Source organism: Saccoglossus kowalevskii, chromosome 20, assembly GCF_978046115.1.
Source record: "Saccoglossus kowalevskii chromosome 20, keSacKowa6.1, whole genome shotgun sequence".
Taxonomy (NCBI): Eukaryota; Metazoa; Hemichordata; class Enteropneusta; family Harrimaniidae; genus Saccoglossus; species Saccoglossus kowalevskii.
The window spans coordinates 15077593-15100147 of NC_140660.1; the positions used below are offsets into that span (position 1 = coordinate 15077593).

General features: G+C 33.4%; 1 long non-coding RNA gene across 1 annotated transcript; it reads left to right on the forward strand.

Annotated features, from left to right (window-relative positions):
- Positions 1–12998: 12998 nt before the first annotated feature.
- LOC146730042 (uncharacterized) lies at positions 12999–22288 on the forward strand. Its single transcript, XR_014927808.1, has 2 exons — positions 12999–13632; positions 20912–22288. It is a non-coding gene; the product is annotated as an uncharacterized LOC146730042 (long non-coding RNA).
- The last annotated feature ends 267 nt before the right edge of the window (positions 22289–22555 follow it).

Below are 22555 nucleotides of genomic sequence, written 5' to 3' on the forward strand. Positions count from 1 at the left end.
GATCAAAGATAGTCGACTGGCAGGCATCTTGTTTTTTTTTATGCGGTATCTTGGACGTGCTCTGTCAGTTTTCATTCAAATTTAGCACATGTACTTTATACATGTTAGGATGCATGTCCATGACAATTTGTTTCAAAATCTGGGCAAGGATAGCCGATTAACAGCCATCTGACTTTTTGGCCTTACTACTATAGTTCCACAATTTATGTACCATTTTCATTCGTATTTGGCACATACATCATACATATCAGTGTGTTTCATAATCAGATCAAAGATGGTCGAATAACGGCTGTTTTTATTTTTGGCCATATTACTACTACACGGAATACGTGTTTTGTTGTAAATAAACAATCTGTTGTATATGCCACTTGGAACTCAAGTTTCAAGGACATGCTCGCAACAACCCCTCCGCTTAAATATGACGAGCACAAAGAGAACTTTCAAAAATTCAATGGGGATCGTGTCATTTTCAATGACTTGTTCAATTTGGTTCTCCCGCTTGTCAAGCCTTGATAGCATGTCTGCTCCTAAACCCATCAACACTTCCACATGCAATGGTGGCTTTTTTTAGTCCCCGTTCGGACAAAGTTCGAAAACGGGGACTTATAATTTGGTCTCCGTCCGTCCGTCCGTCCGTCCGTCCGGAGTCATATCTCAGAATCCCTTGGACTGATTCCGTTTATTCTTTGCATGTGCCTAGTACTTTATCTGGGACATATGCACATGCAGTGGTTTAGCGATTCGATTCAAAATGGCTGACTGGCAGACATCTTGTTTTTTGAAAATGTTGTATTTTGGACATGCTTTGTCAGTTTTCATTCAAATTTGGTACATAGATTATACATGTTAGGATACATGTCCCTGACGATTTATTTCACAATTGGATCAAAGATGGCCGACTGGCAGCCATCTTGTTTTTTGAAAATGTTGTATTTTGGACATGCTTTGCCAGATTTCATTCAAATTTAGTACATCGATCATACATGTTAGGATACATGTGCCCGACCATTGGTGAGTTCCTGAGTCTGTTCGTCTGTCCGTCCGTCCGTTCGTGCATCAGTCTGTCAATAGTAATATTTCAGAATCCTGTGGACTGATTCCGTTCATTCTTTGCATGTGCCTAGTACCTTATGTGGGACATATGCACATGCAGTGGTTTAGCGATTCGATTCAAAATGGCCGACTGGCAGCCATCTTGTTTTTTGAAAATGTTGTATTTTGGACATGCTTTGTCAGTTGTCATTCAAATTTGGTACATAGATTATACATGTTAGGTTATTGTTATAGTCGCAATTGGATCAAAGATGGTTGACTGGCAGGCATCTTGTTTTTTTTATGCGGTATCTTGGAAGTGCTCTGTCAGTTTTCATTCAAATTTAGCACATACATGTACTTTATACATGTTAGGATGCATGTCCATAACAATTTGTTTCAAAATCTGGTCAAGGATGGCCGATTGACAGCAATCTGACTTTTTGGCCTTACTACTATATTTCCACAATTTATGTATCATTTTCATTCGTATTTGGCACATGCATCATACATATCAGTGTGTTTCATAATCAGATCAAAGATGGCCAAATAACGGCTGTTTTTATTTTTGGCCATATTACTACTACACGGAACACGTGTTTTGATGTAAATAAACAATCTGTTGTATACGCCACTTGTTTTTTTGTAATTTGATTCAATATGACTGCCCAATGTCCAATTCTTGTATAAAAGCACTAAAATCATAATTTTTTACAAATCCATCTCCTATTAGTGGTTTCAATCTAATCTCAATGACTTCATCAGCATCAAATTGATGTCAGATCACAAAATTTGGGACGGGGACTGTGTCATTAACAATGACTTGTTGGCCTATGTAACTAAGACGTGTTTTTATAGTTGATTGGGTCTTGGTTCTGCTATTGTAGTGTACATGAATAGGTTTATTGTTTAGTTAGGGGCCCAAGCCCCAAGCCCTAAGGGCGAGGCCCCTATTATTATCCGTTTTTTCTTTCTTTCTTCCGTAACTTTTTTTGTCAAGCCGTTTGAGAAAACCGCTGAACAGAATGGTCTGAAAATTCTCTAATTTTGATTGGTCAATTAGTTTGGCAGCCATATTTGATTGAAATAAAACCGGAAGTGGATGTTTGACCACTTTCTGAGGGTCTAGGCATCTAGATTTTGTATGGTATATAGTACAACTCATGTGTAATAAATATCAGAAATAAAAACTTTAGCTGTCACGTGACTTTTCCTGCCATTTTGTTTTTCCTAAAAATGACAAAAAACACTTAAAAATCATCTTCTTTTACTCGGTAAAATGCTATGATATTTAGTACTTAGCTCTATATATGAAGCACATTTATGTTTGAGAAAATTGTTATGATTGGTCACATGGTTTGGTTGCCATTTTGGATTCCTTCTAAACAGGAAGTAGTTTTTTACTCATGCCACACTCGAGGGATTATCTTCAGTTTTGCTGCATGGCATCTCTATATCGGACCTTTTCAGAAACCTTAAAAAGAATTCAGATCAGTCACGTGGTTTGGCTGCCATCTTGGATTTTAGGCAAAATTGACCAAAAGTTTGAGCATTTGTTTCTCAGAGGTGATTCAACCAATTAACTACTGATTTCGAATATATCATGCCTGAACATTGCTACATATGAGAAAAATAATATATTTTCGATAAGTCACGCGGTTTGGCGGCCATCTTAGATTTTACAAAAAACTGACCAATAGTTTAGGCATTTGTTTCTTAAAGGTGCTTCAGCGGATCTACTGGATGTTTTCATATTTACCATCCCTGTCTACAGTTCCATATGAAAAAAATAATATTATTTTGATCAGTCACATGGTTTGGCCGCCATCTTGGATTTTGTGAAAATATAAATTATGCAGCTACATGTTTTGTATTAGTCCGATTACTTTCAAATTTTGTATGTGCATTTGTGTCATCAGATGCATCATTTTGCCCCAATAGCACATTGCTAGGCCATGTGGCTGGGCACCCATGGGGTGGGGGCTTCTAACCCCATTAATATGCATAACTGTTATAACTCAAGCACTGTTGTAGTTAGGAAGATGAATCCCGTGTTATTTTGACAACGTTGAACAAGAGATTTGATTAAAATAACAGATGACTATATATGGTCATGTGAGCTCATTAATATGCATAACTGTCATTTCTCAAACACTGTTGCAGTTAGGAAGATGAATCCTGTGTTATTATGACAACATTGAACAAGAGATTTGATTAAAATAACAGATGACCATATATGGTCATGTGAGCTCATTAAGATGCATAATCGTTATATCTGTAACACTGTTGCAGAACGGAACATGCAACCAGTGCCATAATGGAGACATCAAATAAAAGAAGCAACTAACATAAGATATTACCATATATGATCATGTAACCTCATTAATATGCATAAGCACATGGCTCATTATATTTTTTTTTCTTTTTGTTAGAACTACTTATTTATTACTTTTTTACCCAAGATGAATTTAACTTTAACAAATAAATAAAAAAACGATTATTATTATTATTATTATTATAGCAAGCAAAAATTGATCAGTATTACATTAATATTTATAATTCATATTACATATGTATGTTCAATTCAGACCATATTTCTAGAGTACTAGATATTGTCACTCAAAATTCAACTGCTTCAACAGCCTTGACATATGAATGTGTCATTTAATGGTTGATCCCAATGTAATGAAATTACAGTTCCTATGCATATATTTTAACAACACAGTGAAACATAACCAGAATATTATTTGTTGTTCATGTTTGACTACCATTAATGAAAATTTAAGGGTGAGTCAGAATACAGTCACTATTCTGTCACTCAAATTCATGTGAGGCAAAGGCTTTGGAATAGACTATGGCGCATGTACCAATAGGTAACAATGCACTAGTCACAGTATTTATTTTTCATAATGGAGTACATTGGCATTAAATATAGAACAGGGGCTGTGCGCATTATTAATGATTGTGATTTTCAGATTGGAAAGTGGCCATTATTTTAATAAACGCTGTTCAAACGTCACATATGCACTAACATAATATTATCACTAACATTTTATTGCTGTTAACCAATGGAAAGTATTTCTCAGGATTCAATAAATTTATTATTATTAAGTTACATACTTTGCCATAATGTGAAAATTCGATTGAAAATAGATTACTGTTTCAGTTTACTTTATAGCATGACTTGTGATTTGATGATGGCCGTTTGGTTTAATTCTAAAGTGTCTTTTCTCTGACACACTGGGTGACGAATTTACTCCACATTTAATATTGGAACACGGGACGTTGTTTTGACTTGTTTCAACTTCTTTATTTTTCAGTACAAGAGAAGTGCATGAAATTTGTTGTTGGACTACCAAACACTGTTTCAAGCACAAGAGAGACTTTCAGAAGCATACCACTGATGCTTGAACGAATATAACTTTGTACCTCAATGAAAATATCAAGTTATCACCACCTTAATAACAACATAGCAGCATTCCTATAGTGCATCTCAATTATAAAGTGTACATTTCTTGCTGTGATAGACATACAAATTATTTCAACTCTGTATTTAACGTAGAATTCATTAACATATGTAACTATTTTAAGTTTATCCTGGCAATATTCTGTGAGCTGTTTTTTTTCAATCATTAAACTGTACTTTGTAATACTATTTATTTTCATGTGTATTAAAATATATGTGGTATATGTATGTGTGTATACAAGGTTATGTGGTTTGTTTCTGAATCTCGCACAGTGTCATATTGGATTTGAAGATGGTTCTAGATGCAATAATGTGTTTGACTTCTTCTCCCACATTATCTTGCCACCATATATCCTTCTTTATCGTTTAAATAACATGAATGGGATGGGGTGATGTGTGCAGTGGGTAAGATTCAATCCCCTGTCTGAGAGACCTGTTATGACTTAATACTTGGCAGTGTGCAGTACTTTATTTGCATGCGTCTGTACCATGGTTATAATCAGAATCGCTCATCAAATTTCAATGAAATTATTTACATAGATGCTCCGGGATTACTTGAAGACCTCAGTTTTGGGTTGACCTATGTGCATATTAATTACCTAATTTGCATAATAATCGGTCAATTTCCACATTTTACACTGATACCTCATGAACCACATCAGATTTTCATGAAACTTTGCTCTGGATTAAGCAGCATATGTGAGACTGGGATAGCCCACCTGTTGGATCTCAGTTGAAATATGTGCAAATTTATTACTTAATTTACATAAATTAGACCCATGACTCTTGACTAGAGCTTGTGGTTCTGAGAAACACCTGTTTTGAGAGTCAAGTTAGTAGATTATTTACTCAAATTTGTTTAGAATTTTAAAAAAATGACATGTGTCTTGGTGTTGTCACAAGCATTCAACAGATGCTCATTTTTTTACCAAGCATTGGTCTGCATTGTCTGTTTCTGAATGTGAATATGTTGCTAACTGTTTTCTCATCAAGTCTACATGTGATATCCTATTCCATGTTTGGTACTTTGTATTAGGTGGGGGTGGTCGTGATTATGCCAGGGACTTTAATAAAACATATGTGTAATTTCATAACATACATCTCAGTAAATTTCAAAATTAATATACTTTTTCTGTGCATGGGTTATCTGTAAACTACAAATTCCACTTTTACTTCCTGATTTTGTACACACAGCATTTCTGTGGATGAAGAGAAAAATATGTGCAAATTTTACTGCATACTAAAGTGAAAAAATGGGGGAAATGTAGGAATAAAATATTAGTATGCACAAAAATTTGTAACCCCCTAAGTTTCGAATTGGTAATTCCTTATTGTAGATTCAGGTTTGTGGGAACCATCGTTGGTTGCCACGCTGTCTTGCAGTGACTACAGACTGCACATGGTGGCAATGTTATGCGTTCTTTTTGAGCTGTTATCTCTCATAATATTCATAATCTCGGCAATAATGTTCGTCTGGCTCTGAAGAAAACGATACTTGGGGGTGAACCATAAGTAATTCTGGGGGGCATGGCAGAAAAAAAACTATGCAATATATTTTTTTCCTTTTTCACTAATGAATTCTAATCTTTTATAATTTGTTTCTACAAAATAGACATGCAGATTTTTTTCTGTTATTTTCATTTTTTTTATTTCAATTCTGTCATCCCCAGAGTTCATAATGGTCCTCCCATTAGAGTCCAAAATTGTATATTTGATTTTTTCATTCAGAATGTTTGGGAAACACACTGCTAACATTCATAAGCTCTGCCACAAGTGGAACATATTGAACAAATATAAAAATATCGTTATTGCTCCCATACCTCCACACCTGGCATAAGGTTGGGAACTAGGTCACATTGACTGGCATATATTGTAACGGGAAATGCTGCCATGTCTCATGATTGAACTAACATGATTATGGATGGACCATTAGATTTTAGAAGGGAGATGACAAATTAAATTTTTTTTTATAAAATTACATTAAAATATACCATTAGTTCCATTCATTAGTGCATATGAATTTTGCATCATGAAATAAATTAAGCATAAAGGCCACAACTTTGTACGACATTGTATAAACAATTAATCCATGAGTCCATGTCCAATTTTTGACAGATTTGGTACCAGCTGTGTGGACTAATGTGGTATCATTGGATGGATTTTGTGTTACAGTAAAATTTAGTAGCTTAATAAGAATATGGAGGGGTCAAAGTTCATCTGACATGAATTGCACTGGTTTTGTGAATATGTAAATATCACTGTCAATAGAACAGCAATATAATCAGCTCATTCAGTTAAAGTACATTGTCACCTAGATTTTGGCTGTATTTTAGGATACGGATATTATATCAAAAATACTTTTTCAACCTAAAACAAAAATCATGAATGGATCCCAAAGGCAACAATTTATGAAAAAGTTGGAAATACATAAATAAATGGAATGAGTACTAATATTAAAAAAAATCCCTGGTCTGACTACCCCTCTCAAAATCCGTCCATCGTGAGTCAACAATTGCATTTCCTAATTCTTGAAAACTACCAGCTCAATTGCTTTGATACATAGTATGTTGGTACCTTGGGTGGTCTCTGTGTTCATTTCATGACGATATCTTCAATTCTCTATTTTTGTCATCTTTAAAAAAAAGCTATTTTTATTGAACCACCAGCTCAATTGCTTTGATACTTGGTATCAAGTTGAGTTGGCAGTTTTTCAAGAAATCTTATGGGTGCATTGCTCGACTTGGCTACCACAATGTTCTTGTAGGACACCAGGAGCTATTTTGACCATTATGTCGCTTGTTATCATTTACCAAAATTGTAGTAATGCAGTTGTGCTTGGTTGCTAAACGACTACTGGTTGAATTATGACCACAAAAATGCTAAAATTGGTACTATTGGGGCAAAACGTCTTCCTATAGTTTCTGCTGTATCACTTTCAAACTATATAGCATAGCAGTCTGATACAAAATACATTTGGATGATTTTTACCGGTAGTTCCTGTTCGGGGGACCTATAATTCAGTCTCCGTCCGTGCGTCCGTCCGGAACCACATTTCAGAATCCTTTGGGCCGATTCCATTTATTCTTTGCATGTGCCTATGTAGGACATATGCACACACAGTGGTTTAACGAGTCGATTCAAAATGGCCGACTGGCAGCCATCTTCAGTTTTCATTCAAATTTGGTACATAAATTATACATGTTAGGATACATGTCTTCCGACCGACAGTTCGTCCATCTGTCTGTGCGTCCATCCGTCCGTGCGTCAGTCCGGAATCATATTTCAGAATTAATTTCATGTTTCAGAATCAGATGAATGGTATGGACAGAATAAATGAAGGAATCACACATGTCAAATAAACTGGCCCCACTTTGAATCATGTCACATTTAGTGTAAATAATTATTTGGCACTAAAACAGTCACTAAAAACCGGACAGAAACTTGTCATTGACAATGACTTGTATTATAAATACCTTGCCGTGAATTTTGTCAGACTGGACTTTATCTACTTGTTTGCCAATTCATTGTTATGGTATGTTACCTATGAAATGACAAGTTAGATTTCATTCTCGCCTGTGTGTTCTAGTGTACTAGATCTTACTGCACCCCCTTATTACTGCACCTCTTGAATAGTACCTAGTCCCTATTGCACCCCCTGCAGTAACACCTAGTTCTTATCGCACCCCGGGGGCAATACTAACTAGGTGTTATTGCCTCCCCTGGTTTTATTGTCCCCCTTTAAAAATTTAAAATGTCATACATGTACTTTGATTATTTTATATTATTTAATAGCTGCAAAAATGTTCAAAGAAGTAAATTGACGTTCTGCTGTTTTGAGAGGTAGTTGTATTAAAATTACCTTCCTAACATACTATTACCATTATATATTACAAATGTTGTGTCGGACAATATTGATGATATTGTGTTTGTCTGTGATTTAATTTGTCAGTTTGAGCCTGTACTCATTGCTTCCCCCCCCCAAGTGTAACATTCTATTTTATGACCTCTGCTCAGCTGTATGTACTGTATATTTGTTTATTTGTGGAGTTACACAACCAGCTATGTTTGTCCTCTGTTTGGACCGTATATACTGTGTACAGAAAATTTACAAGATGCAGAATGTATATTCTGAGATTATTTTCACAAGAAAGTTCATACTAGAGCTTGCTGCTGCTGTGCATGAATAAAATATAAATATTTCAAATAAAATTAGTTTATAGTAACTTCAATATTTAAATGCCCATTTTATACAAGACCTACCAGTGTAATTGTGGTTTGTGGTGGGTTGGGTGTGTATGTGTGCATCTGATACACATGCACTTACAATTATTCCATTGGATTGGATTGGTTCAAAATGGCCGACGTCACTTCAATTTGTTTATTTGACTGGAGGCAACTCAAATGTCTTTCATAGATGCCTTAAGCAATTCATGAGAGCACCCACAAGGTTCTACTGCATCCCTCAGATTACTTGACAATAGTCTACAAATATTTTTTATGATATAAAATTGTTATATGCTAACTGGGGTGCAATAGATCCTAGCTAGTTTCTACTGCACCTCTCAGATTACTTGACAAAAGTCTACAAATATTTTGTATGATATAAAATTGGTATATGCTAACTGGGGTGCAATAGATCCTAGCTAGTTTCTACTGCACCTCTCAGATTACTTGACAAAAGTCTACAAATATTTTGTATGATATAAAATTGGGAAATGCTAACTGGGTGCAATAGATCCTAGCTAGTTTCTACTGCACCCCTCAGATTACTTGACAAAAGTCTACAAATATTTTGTATGATATAAAAACTGATTTATGCTAACTGGGGTGCAATAAATCCTAGCTAGTTTCTAGTGCGCCCCACAGATTACTTGGCAATACTGTTTCTGGGTTTTTATTTGAAAATAATTATATGATTGGGTTACAATACATGGTAATACAAAATGATCATGTACATTTTACCAAGTTGAGATATTAAATGACAATTTAAGCCACATCAAGCATATACATAAGCCTCGCTTTTTAAATTTTTGTGATCTTGTCCCAGGGATTGTCAGCTTTCCTTTTCAAAAATGCTATTGAGTTTATAACAAAATGTATAGTTTTTACATGTAATACACATTTATTCGGGGTGCAATAGGACCTAGGTAATATTGCCCCCCGGGTGCAATAAGACCAGGGGGCAATAGAAACTGCTACAAGCTAGTACCAGGAGTAATTGTATGCCTCGTTCAGTTTGTTGTTATGACTACGCAGTTTATACTCGACCACCTTCAAAGGCGATGGACTGCGGAGACCGAATGATCAGGGCTAGTTGTTGTCAAGATCATGGCTGATGACAGAAATGATAGATATCAGAGTTATCATTGTCCATTACTACAAACAAGCATTCTAGTTTGAGTGATAAAAATTAGCTCAGGGACATTTTTCTACCAAAATTCACTTGCATTCATAAAAACAAAAAAAGGCTTTATAAGAAAAACATTTCTAGTAGAAAGAGGCATGAGGCAAGGGAATGGCCTAAGTCAACTGTTATTTAATATATGATGATATTAAAAGACATATAAACAGGGGGGATAATCCGCCATCTTTGTGAAATAATACACTGCCATGTTTACTATATGAAGATGACTTAATTCTACTATAAGAAAGCAATTCAGGTTTGCAGAATGCACTAAGTAGTCTTCAAATTTACTCCAAAAAAATGAAAATTAAGCATTGATATAAATTAATCAAAAACCATGGTATTCAACAAACACGTTAACAATTTTCTCATAGATGGTGTTGAATTAAAAAGTGTCAACCTGCACTTAAATTATAAAACAAATTGTAAATTTGACTTGGCACAAGAAGATCTTAAAAATAGAGCTATGAAATCATGCTTCAGGATGAAACAAGGTATTATTCTCAGATACATATATACCTATAAAACACACCTTAAAATGTTTGATATGAATATCATGTCACCAATGGAACACTTACAATGGAAATATTGCAAATATCTGCACAAAGTTAAAAGCAAATTGACTTATTTAATTACAGCAGGTATAAAACAGATGATCAAATACTGGTCTAGAATAAACAAAATGCCTGCAAATTCATGGGTAATGTATATGAAGCATATAGTCTCAGCTTAGAAACAGACAACTCTGGCATCTACAACTGGGTCTCCGATCCGGTTCAAAACTTATCCTTAAAGATCTAGATATAGACCATTTGTGGCATGAAGAAAAAATGCAAAACGTGAACAGTGTAATTATAGATAAAATAATATCAGAACAAATTTGAAAAAAATTGTAAACTAATTTTTGGAAAATGATAACAAAGGGGAAAAATCACAATAATAAATTGTGCACTTACAGAGAATTGAAAACAGATCATGGTTTTGAAAACTACTTACACATACCATATAGTCATTACAGTAATACCCATCACAGGTCAACAATGATAAAATTGAGGATTAGTGCTCACAGACTACAAATAGAGACTGAGAGATATAACACAGATATAGCTGACAGAAAATGGCTATTTTGTGAGTGAACACCATAGGGGACGAAGAACATATTTTTTGTTAACGTGTGATCTTTAGGCAGAAGAAATAAAAAAAACTTTACCAGCAGTTATCACCCCCACATTTAGCAAAATATAAAGAAAAACTAAAATATGTTTTGAATAATAAAGATGAGAAAACAATAATACAAATAGCAAAATACATAAATAACTGTTTCAAAACAACAGAAGAAAAACTGAAAAATAAAGTCAGCGACCTCAAGTTAAGGTCATGTACATGCATTGGTAAACCAAATATTCACCAACACAAATCTGAAAAGCAATCCAAATTATTTTTTCATTATTTTTTTCTACTTTAATTTGTTTATTTTCTTTGCTTGTGTTTATTTAATTTTATGAGTCCTTAAAAGAGGTAAACAAAATAATGCTCTTTCACCTGGGAGCATTTTGTTGTTTTCTGGTCTTCTCCTTTAATGTTTACCATTATTTGTATTCTACATTATTTTATCAGTGTATCCAGTCAGTTAACATCACTAAAATTCCAAATATTTTATCCCAGGGTATTCCATCATAGATTGCATTATACTGATCAAAGTAATGTTTTCATTTCTTTTCCAGGACCAGGACACTCCATTACATGGTGCTGCACAGGAAGGATACACATCTATGGTTGAATTGTTATTAGCTAAAGGTGCCAATGTGAATGCTGCCAATAATGTGAGTATGTTGTTGGTACCAGTGTAGTATATCAACTCACATGCATGTACTAGATTTATTGAGGGAGAGAAGCTATTTTGTAACTACATATAAAAAAATTAAATAAATAAAAACAAATTTTGATAAATTAAAAAAAGTTGTGGATCTGAAAATTATCCATGGAAGTTAATTACCAAAATATTCATCAAATAGAATTAAATTGAAAGAGTTTTGCCAGCAGTCTACCACACTACCACACCAGCACCATTGTAGGATGTTTTCCAAGAGTTGCTGTGTCAGGGCGTCCACGTGAGGTCAAAATGACCACTACCCGGTAGCAGTAGTGAATTACACCATAGCTATTCACATATACGACTTGCTCTACAAGAAGTGCACTGTCTTCAATGATTTCCAAAATTAAATGCATGACTATAATAGACTATCAGGAATCTTATGGAAACAACCAAAACTAAAGGAATAATTTACAGCCAGGCTGCTAGATATGGGTCTTTAAGCTAACAATTTATGCTAACTTCTTTTAACAGATTCATACTTCTTACAGCCATGAGTGGGAATAAATCATAGACCAGTTGAGATTTTTTCTAGCCAGAGGGCAGGTTAATTGAACAGCTTTTAATTTCACCTTTTTAGTCTATATTAGTTAGCCCAAACTAATCTTTTTTTTAATATTTCACAGTGATTTTTTTCTAAACAAAATGTTGGTCACTATTAAAATGACATATCCTAAATAATAATAATAGCATAACGTGTTACCAATAGAAAAGTGCAAACAGGGAATGACATTCAAAAACTTTACAAAATACACCTTTTTTCGTGGTGTGCCCTGTATCTATAATTTTCATTGAATCACCAATTATGGCATGTTTGCTCTAAGTGGACGACTTCAGACGGATTCATTGGTAAAAATTCTTTCCTTCCTGCATCGGAAATTTACAAACCTAGGTAAGTATTAAAGTCCTAATCTAATTATTGAATCATATTACAGCTTGTGTGCATTTTGACGGCCATAAATTTCTCCAAAACCTATTACGGTATTTGCAAAGTTCAACATCCAGGGTATCTTCAAATTGTGTTTGAGTGATTCATTTGAAAAACACTTGTTGAATGAAAAGTATTCTCTGAAAAATTTATGTTAAAGAACTGCAATATATTTTGCTAGAAGAATTAATAAATTCCAAAAAAGCGTGATTCTGTGCATCTACAGCTTGTCTGTTTTATTTACTATTGGAAATTTCATGTGTTTGAGACTTCCAGGTTCATTTACTGTTGAAGCATCATTATCATTCATTCTATGTTGCCAAATTAGTTTACAACAACATGATTTCCATCTGTCTTTGCGAATCAAATATAATTGTTGTGAGAGTTCAACCTATGTGTAATGTATGTATTTATATTCAGCCATTTCAAACAAAATGTGCACAGTAAGTTTTGCGGTCAACTTTATCACAGGGATGATAATGGGATTCAGATTTAAACAAAATGAACTGATTGAGTGGCCGTAGATGGCGCACAACATGTTGACGCGTGTCGTTTTACTACAAGTGAGAGTGAGCGATGGGTGTCTGCATGGCATTACTGTTGACTTGTATTGCTGTAATATTGCATAATTTTAATCTGCTGTTGGTGTATTATGAACTTGTAGGTACCCGAGTAACACCGCTCAGAATCATATAGAAAGGAAGCGAGAAGGAGATTCTGAAAATTACAATGAACTCGCGGAAAACTGGATGATGGATTATGCCGCAGTCGTCAATTGACTCTGCCAGAAAGTTTATGTGTGTGCCTGTTCGTTGATAACATGGTGCTCACCGTCGCTTCCTTGAAGTCTCTACACTTATTCTGTATCCAAGGTGTGCCATGTCGGTGTGCATTTAAAAGTTGGTCTTGTAATGGAGCTCCGTGATCTGGTAAGCTTATCACATGTGATCGAATTTCAACGGTACTTGGACCTCGGGTTTATTTTGAGTTAAATTTGATACCTACTGTATATTCTTGTGGTAAAATGACATTTTGTGTCAATTGAATTGTTTTATGGTGACACATTTGCTTTTTTTTTCGAATTCAAGAAATAGTTGTTGCGCCTGCTCACCATGAGAGGTGGGAAATATCTTGTCATAATACATTTCCAGACGTAATTAATAGTTGACCGTTGTGTGCTCATTTTTGTTTTTTCTGGTTGATTGGGTAAAACTGTTTTCATTGACATGATATTTTATGGTTCTCTAGATCCCATAGTTGGGAACGGTTCATTTTGTGCCTCTAACCCCGCTTTAAAATTAAATATAAAGATTTTTTTAATTATTCTACTACATTTTGTGAGAGTGACAGTGTATTATTTTTGAAGGGGATAAATCAATTTTTTGCCTTCACTTTATTTAATTTAACCAGTTATATAATTAACAGTGAGTGTGATTGTTGCTGCAAATTTATAAAGGTGAAGATTAATTAATTATATTTGAATTAGTGGTGAGGAATTTAGTGAAATTGCAAATATTGTTTAGCCAAAAAAAATTGTCAGTTTCAGATCAGTTTGAAACCTGTGCCCCACACATTTATTTTTAATTTTGTATACCAATAAATGTTTGATGTACATGTACAATAGAGTGTACATTTTCAGAGGATTCTTTGTCTATCCAAATCATCCTGTAAACATGTGTTTGAGCATTAAAAAAAAATATTAAATGCTGGACACACATGTATCTACTTCTAGTATTGAATAATCTTAATAAACAAATTTCCCCCTTGGTTGGGAAGCAAACAATTTTTTTAGTGCAGGTGGGGGTGGCGGGGATATGTGCTACAGGGGATCTGCTGTAATAATAAAATGATTTGTTTATCAATCTTTAAATTATTTTTAATTTTATTCACAGACTGTGTGTCACCACCAATCAAATTTCTTGCAAGCTGACCTAACACATGTGTAAGATGTATCTTTGAGAACAATGTCACAGTATCCTATTATGCAGTGTTCAAAATGAGTTCACAGTTCACAGTGAGTATTCAAATATTCTGTCTTAGCTAAAGGGTTATGGTTGTCATGAATTTTAATGGTATGTTTGGCAGATTAAAATGTTGATGTTAAGGAAGAAACCCTCAGAACTGAAAACAGTATTTTTTTTAAAAATTAGGATAATTTTTTTTTGTAAACTAAGGAAATATGAGTATTGATATATTAATTTATGCAAATTAGCCATATTTCACTTTGTACTTGTATTTGCTTCCTATGATGTATTAGTTGACTAGAACATGACAATAACAAATCCATTGTTATGGCAGTAATACTTTCACTTCCATTTTGCATAGGACCCCATATATAAACCAAAAATTAAAATGAATCATTAAAATATAACTTTATTTTTACCATGGAAACACTCTGTAATTTACATTAAAAGCACAAGTTCTACTATCTGTAAACAAGAAAATACAGTCTTAGTATTTTAGTCTTTGGGAATGACTGGACCTGCATGAAGGTAATTTCAGAATGGAAAAATCAATAAAACCTGAAAACTGACACAGAACAATTTAAATGCAAACATAATTACTAATTTGACATGGAAAAAAATCGTAATAGGCAAACAAAACATTGAGTAGGCAAATAGGGTATTTATTTCAGTTTATTTTCCCCTAATAAAATACCATCTAACAGGTTATTTTTATAACAATCATGCATTTATTACTGTCCCCTTCTAGTCTTCCATTACATTAAGTGAACTAAAAATATTTTGTGTGGTCAACTTGCATAAAAATAAAATACAAATAGACACATTTGCATAAAATAAAATGTTGTGTTTCACCAAAAATATGGGTTGGTAGGGTTATTATGGGAATGCAGTTATGTTTTTCTTGGCTTTATTTCCTGTTGGATGTTGTCCAAGATGAATACTTATGTTGTTGATTCTGTCTGTGTGTCCATGTGTGCATTGTCCACTTGCCATCATTTCTCAAATATTTCTTGACCAATTTTGTTCCATGTTGGTACAACGGCAAGTCATAACAGAATACATATGCACATCAATTTGTTTTTGTTTGCTTGACCTTTGACTGGCTAGTGACCAGTTTTGCCTAAAAACAAACCAAAAACCAACATGTGGTCATCATCCTAGTCACAAGCAGGTTTCTCCTCTAATGCTAGTATTTGCATCTCAGTATTTGAATACACTGCATTCACAACCTGTTCTACATGTGTACTGAGTAACTATATGAATGCAGCTTTTATTTCCAATGATGTAAATATTTCTTGTGATCAGATTCAATGTCCATGTAGGTTTCTCCTATAATGCTAGTATTTGCATCTCAGTATTTGAATACACTGCATTCACAACCAGTCCTACATGTGTACTGAGTGGCTCTATATAAATGCAGCTTTTATTCCCAATGATATAAATATTTCTTGTAATCAGTGACACCTATGCATACGAGTTCCCATAGTCTCACTCAAGCACCACGTTGTCATTGTCAAGATCTGGGTCACATGAGGTCATTCCCCCCTGAATTTTTCTTCCAATACCTGCCTCTGTATCATTTCTTCAGTGTTAATCAAATATAATTCACTTTTATTTAGTTACTCATGATTAAAGGCCATAATTTGTTTTTCAAAGACTGGGACTGTGGCATTTATGTCTTGTTTATTTCTTGTAAATAAAAAATATCAAAGTGGTTTGAAAATTGCTAGAGCAAAAAAAACATATTAGGTGGTGTATCTAATACAAGTTTATAACTAAAATAAATATTACAATGAAATCTGACACAGTTATATCAAGGTCTTGGTGTTGAAATAATTTTACAAGGTCTTTGTTCTGGATTCATTAAAAGCCATACCAAAACTATTGTTAGTTTCTGCTTATGTCTGCATTTTCTTTTCCTGTGCAATGTTCTATGGCTATGTATTTCAGTTCTATTTTTTCAGTAAATTAACCCAATCATGACAATTCATTATTCTTCAAACATAATTTAATTAACACATTTGAGAAATACTAATCCCAATCAATTTTGGAAAATCATTAATGAATTGAAAAATTCTCATAAAAATCAATCTAATCCTATTTCTGTAGAACAGTGGGAAGAATACTATAAAATATTAAACAAAGCTGATCAGAACAACAATTTGCAAAATAATATCATTTCTGATATGTCAGAAATGGAAAACAGAAATGAATCTAATAAACTTATTAACAATAAAATAACAGAAAAAGAGATAAAAAATGCTATTAAAAAACTTAAAAATAGAAAAGCACCTGGTTATGATGGCTTCTGCTCTGAGCTTTTGAAATGCAGCTCAGATTCGTTGATAAAACCATTAAAAAAACTTTTTAACCTTATTTTAGAGTCCGGAATTTATCCAAAGTCGTGGAATATTAGTATTATTTCACACATCTATAAAAAGGGTGACTCACACGACCCAGGAAACTACCGGGGAATAGCTGTATCAAGTTGTGTGGGAAAAACATTCTGTACTATAATAAATAATAGAATTACCCAATACATTGAAACAAATAACATAATTAACAATAATCAAGCAGGGTTCCGTAAAGGTCACCGCACAACAGACCACATTTTTGTACTGAAAACAATTGTTAAAAAATATCTCCAGCTAAATGGAAAATTATATGCATGCTTTATAGACTTCCAAAAAGCCTTCGATAGTGTCTGGCGTAATGGGTTGTTTTATAAATTACTCAAAAATGAAATAAATGGCAAAATCTACAATATTATTAAAAATATGTATTGTAATACAAAAGCATGCATGTCATTTGGTGGCGCATTTTTGGCGAGAGTCGGAAATCCGATTGGTGGGTGTGGCTACAACACGAGAAATATCTCAAATTTATTTGGATACGAGTAATCATTTTCAGCAAAAAAATCAATAACTGCCCATTTCAGTGGGACACAGATCTAAAATAGGAAACATGTGGGTGGGCATTGCACAGGCACTTTAGATAAAAATTAAATTAAATTAGGGCTTGACCATTAAAAACTTTAGGGTGGGGGGGGGGCAGAAAACTAAGTAAATATTTTTCCGCCACTTATTTTATTTTTTTGCTATTTTTTCCCAATGATACATTCACAACAATTTTTTATTTCGTCTGTGTGTTATTTCCTGTTATTAATCCCTGCAATTTTTTTTCTTTAAGAACATTATCTGTCAAGCATTTTTCAATTAATGTGGTTCTAGTCAATTTATTCCTTTACTTGATTTTTATTTGAATTAGTTAATAACGAACAGTACAGAGAAGCCAAACTAAAGAATCTGCTTCTTACTTAAATCTGTGCCTTGAATTTGATTCTATTTTCCACACCTTCATAGCAATATTCCACTCTCTCCTGCTTATACATTTTCCAACTCATTCACTGAGCATGTAGGACATATGCTTACTTTCAAAAAACTATTTGAAAGATGATCTTGGATGGCATCAATGTCACTTGTCTGATGTAAACCTCAGGGTTCAAACAGAAACCATTTGATTATGACTCAGGAAGAAGCATGGCAAGTGTCACATGTGAAGCAGCATGTGCTCACTTATTTTTGAAACACCTGACATCACTCCATATAAATTTCTTTTACTGATTTGATTATGTAGTATTGTGTATTTTGTCAGTTGTTATTGTTCTTGTTGATTGTTTTGTCAATAATGTCCGTCATTTGCACTGTGTTTTGGTAAATTCCCCTGTAGATGACTTTTGTTATTTCTACTCCACTTTTATTTGGGAACTTTTTTACAGTTGATGTTATATTATTCCATGGAGTTATAAACAGATTATACCTCCATGATTATTCTATAAGGGCCATCATGATTAATACAGTACATGCAGTATTAATTGGCTAGTATTTTTTCTTGCCAAATTTGGCTTGGATATGTGGCTATATTAATTTTAGAAACTTTTATAAAATTCACATTCCATTATTCTATAAGGGACATTGAGATTAATACAGTACATGCAGTATTGATTGGCTAGTATTTTTCTTGCCAAATTTGGCTTGGATATGTGGCTATATTAATTTTAGGAACTTTTATAAAATTCACGTTCCATTATTCTATAAGGGGCATTGAGATTAATACAGTACATGCAGTATTAATTGGCTAGTATTTTTTCTTGTCAAATTTGGCTTGAATATGTAGCTATATTAATTTTAGGAACTTTTATAAAATTCACGTACCATTATTTTATAAGGGACATTGAGATTAATACACTACATGCAGTATTAATTGGCTAGTATTTTTCTTGCCAAATTTGGCTTGGATATGTGACTATATTAATTTTAGGAACTTTTATAAAATTCACGTTCCATTATTCTATAAGGGACATTGAGATTAATACAGTACATGCAGTATTAATTGGCTAGTATTTTTTCTTGTCAAATTTGGCTTGAATATGTAGTTATATTAATTTTAGGAACTTTTATAAAATTCATGTACCATTATTTTATAAGGGACATTGAGATTAATACAGTACATGCAGTATTAATTGGCTAGTATTTTTCTTGCCAAATTTGGCCTGGATATGTGGCTATATTAATTTTAGGAACTTTTATACAATTCACGTACCATTATTCTGTAAGGAACATTGAGATTAATACAGTACAAGTATTATTATTTTTTTCATGTAATTATGATTAAGTGTTCACATCTAAATTTAGCCTGTATTATTACGTTATTTCTTTTGCCATGAAAAGAAAAGTTTGTGCTTCATTAATTTAACCCATCCATTTGTTATTTAATCTAGAATGGGAAAGTTATATGTAGGCTATTTTTGACTTCTTCTTAAAAACTGTCAGCTGTTTAGGTGTCATAGTCGCTGCAACTGTGCCCTTAGGATATGACCCGTATCTATGCCAGAAAATTTTATTTTTAAGGTCTGTAATTTTTATTCCTAAATATGATCATTTTGATTTCTACAGGCAGTCATTTTATTTTACTATTTTAAACATGCAATCATTTTGATTCCCACATGCACACAATCAAAACATTAGCCAATCTTTTTTATTCCACTTTTTTGCCACTGCACAGCACCCTCTGTTGATGAATTGAACAAACCTGCATAATTTGTGCAAAAGCACCCCGTTACCTAATTTTTGTTTTTAGGTCTTGCATATACCTCATATATATGTATATGCATACCCCCACCCCACCCCCACCCCGAATAATGTTAATGCATGGACATCCATGATGTGAAACATAAATGTCTTTATATAAAGCACTTTTACCAAACTCTGTACTTATATGTGGTGTATCATCTAGTGTTGACACCAATTTGTATGGGGATGGTGGTGTTCTTTTATATAGAAAGGTATAAGGGTACCATGTGTACTGGGTGTAGTGGGGTTCTATTTTATTTCTGTTTAGACTTGGGTTTGTTATTTTTTCAGTTCAGTTCCGATGGCGGTTCACACCTTACCTATTTTACAGGTAAAACCCCCTGGTTTATCTGTCTTGCATTTAAACTTGAAAATTAATGCATATTACAAATACAAGTTGATTTAAACTGGTCAACCCTTTGTCATTGTAATTTTTGCATATTAATAAAAAAAAATACTATAACGTTGGCGGTTTCCCCACGGTTTCATGTGGTATTAAAAATATAAATTTTGAGGAATATTTTTGTTTTGTCACATAGTTTGCCACTATATTGGAATTATGTGGGAAATGAGCATAATTTCAGTATTTATTTATTTTTTCATAAAAATGTAGCAGGCACTTGATTTCAAATGTTTCACATGAGTTCCCTGCATACTGTCTTGAATGTCTATCACTTGATGGGGTCTTCAACTGATTCATGTTCATACAGTATGCTTTATATATCCCCTGTAACGTTGTTAACAACTTTAAATTTTGAATGCTCTTATAAATATACCCTACATCGAATTGATGCCTTCAATTCACTCTGCATACAGGTCTTCTTTCTTATACTGTCGGACAGATTGCTTTAGACTGGCAAAGTCGGGACTTCTTTTTTGTTTTACAAAAAGAAATAATAATTCTTCTTTTAGTCCTTTTAGCATGATCGCAAAAACTAACCTGACAGCTAAAGAAATCCCGACTGGACGCATCAACGGGCATTTGACTGCTATTAATTATTCATGATGTCATTGATTATTCATGAGTGGGTGTGTGCATATTCTTAATTCACTCCAAATTTTGTATAGAAACACTGGATCTTTACAAATTTCTCTTCTCTTTTATTTTTCAGTATTTTGTAGAAACCAGCTACACATGCATTTTCTACAGGCATATTTATTGAGAAGAGTGCCAGAAGTATCAAACTATGCTGTTTCAGGGCAGAGGGAGACTTTCAGAACCATACCACTGATTGAATATTGTGTCAGTACCTCAATGAAAATTATATGGAGATATCAAACTATTACTATTTTAATAACAACACAGCAGCACTCCCAAGGGGCACATTTCTTATGTGAAAGACAACTAAGTTATTTTAGCTTTGCTTTTCACAGAACACATCAACACTATTTCAAGTTTACCATGGCAATATTCTGTGAGAGTTTTTTTTCCATTAAACTGTAACTTTTTAAAGCTGGTTATTTGCATATGTATGTATTTGTGATTCAGGTATGGGTATATCCAAAGTATGTTGTTTAGACTAATTTGTAAATACATCCCAGAGACTGCAATATTTGGATATTGCTTCAGGGAATAAAGGACAACACACAGCCCATTAGTGTGTGTTACAAATCACAACTATCAGAAATAAAGGTTTTTATAATGTCATAGCTTTTTTTATCACATGATAAACCTCTATTCACTGAATCACGCAAGTATATTTAATTCAGATAGTGGTGATAATGAATTCCCCACAGTGTCATATTGGATTCAGACAAAAAATATACGTTTCCTGTCGAGTTATCTGTATTGGGCCTATTTGGTCGTACATTAAACTATAAATTCCATTTTTGTTTTCTGATTTTGTAAACATAATATTTCTGTGAAAAAAAGGAAAAATGTGTGAATAAAATATTAGCAAACAAAACAATTTTTTAAACTCCCACATTCAAAATTTGGTAATCTCTTTATATGGTATAGATTCAGATTTGTGGGAACCATTGCCATTTGACACAATCTCTTGTGGGGGCTATACTGCAAATACCGTTGTGGGATTAGCAAAAGTGTGCAGATTTTTTAACAATTTTTTTAGCAATGACCAACAAAGCAGAATATTTCTATTTTTGAAGAAAGAAACCAATTAAATAACTTCTTACTTATAGTGCCAAACTTATGTCATGCAAATGTTCGCGAAACTTTTTCTTTGGAATTGTGGGTTTATCTCTCATTTGCAGTAACATGCATGGTCATTTGATATAATGTTTGTAAAGTTTCCATGTACAAAATAAACAAAAACCAGACCTGTACTCTTTTGGTATGAGCTATTATAGGTCTAAGTTTATTAAACTACTGTTGATTAGGCAATTTAAATGACATCACTATTTATGAATAATTCATGATCGTTCTTTTGTAGCTTTATAGTTTCAAGTTGTGTTGTATTTTGTATGTCTTATTTTTTAAGAACTTACTGTGTTAGAGTTGTGTCAATAAAATATTATTATTAGTAAAACCCAAGTCGTATTATTGTCTCAGCTTTGTAGTTCTTGTGCATGTGCATATCAACCGTTTACAGACCATATTATCCACCAGGTTTTTAAAACCAAAAAAACGCTCAAACAATATTGCTTTCTTTTTTACTACTCTCAGTACAAAGCACCACAACCATTTACTTGTTTCAAAGCATATACAAGGCAAAATGTGATACATAAACAAAAACTATCAAAAAACAAGCTGCTCTCTGATTGGTCTGATTGTTTTTGTTGGGTAGCCAATCAGG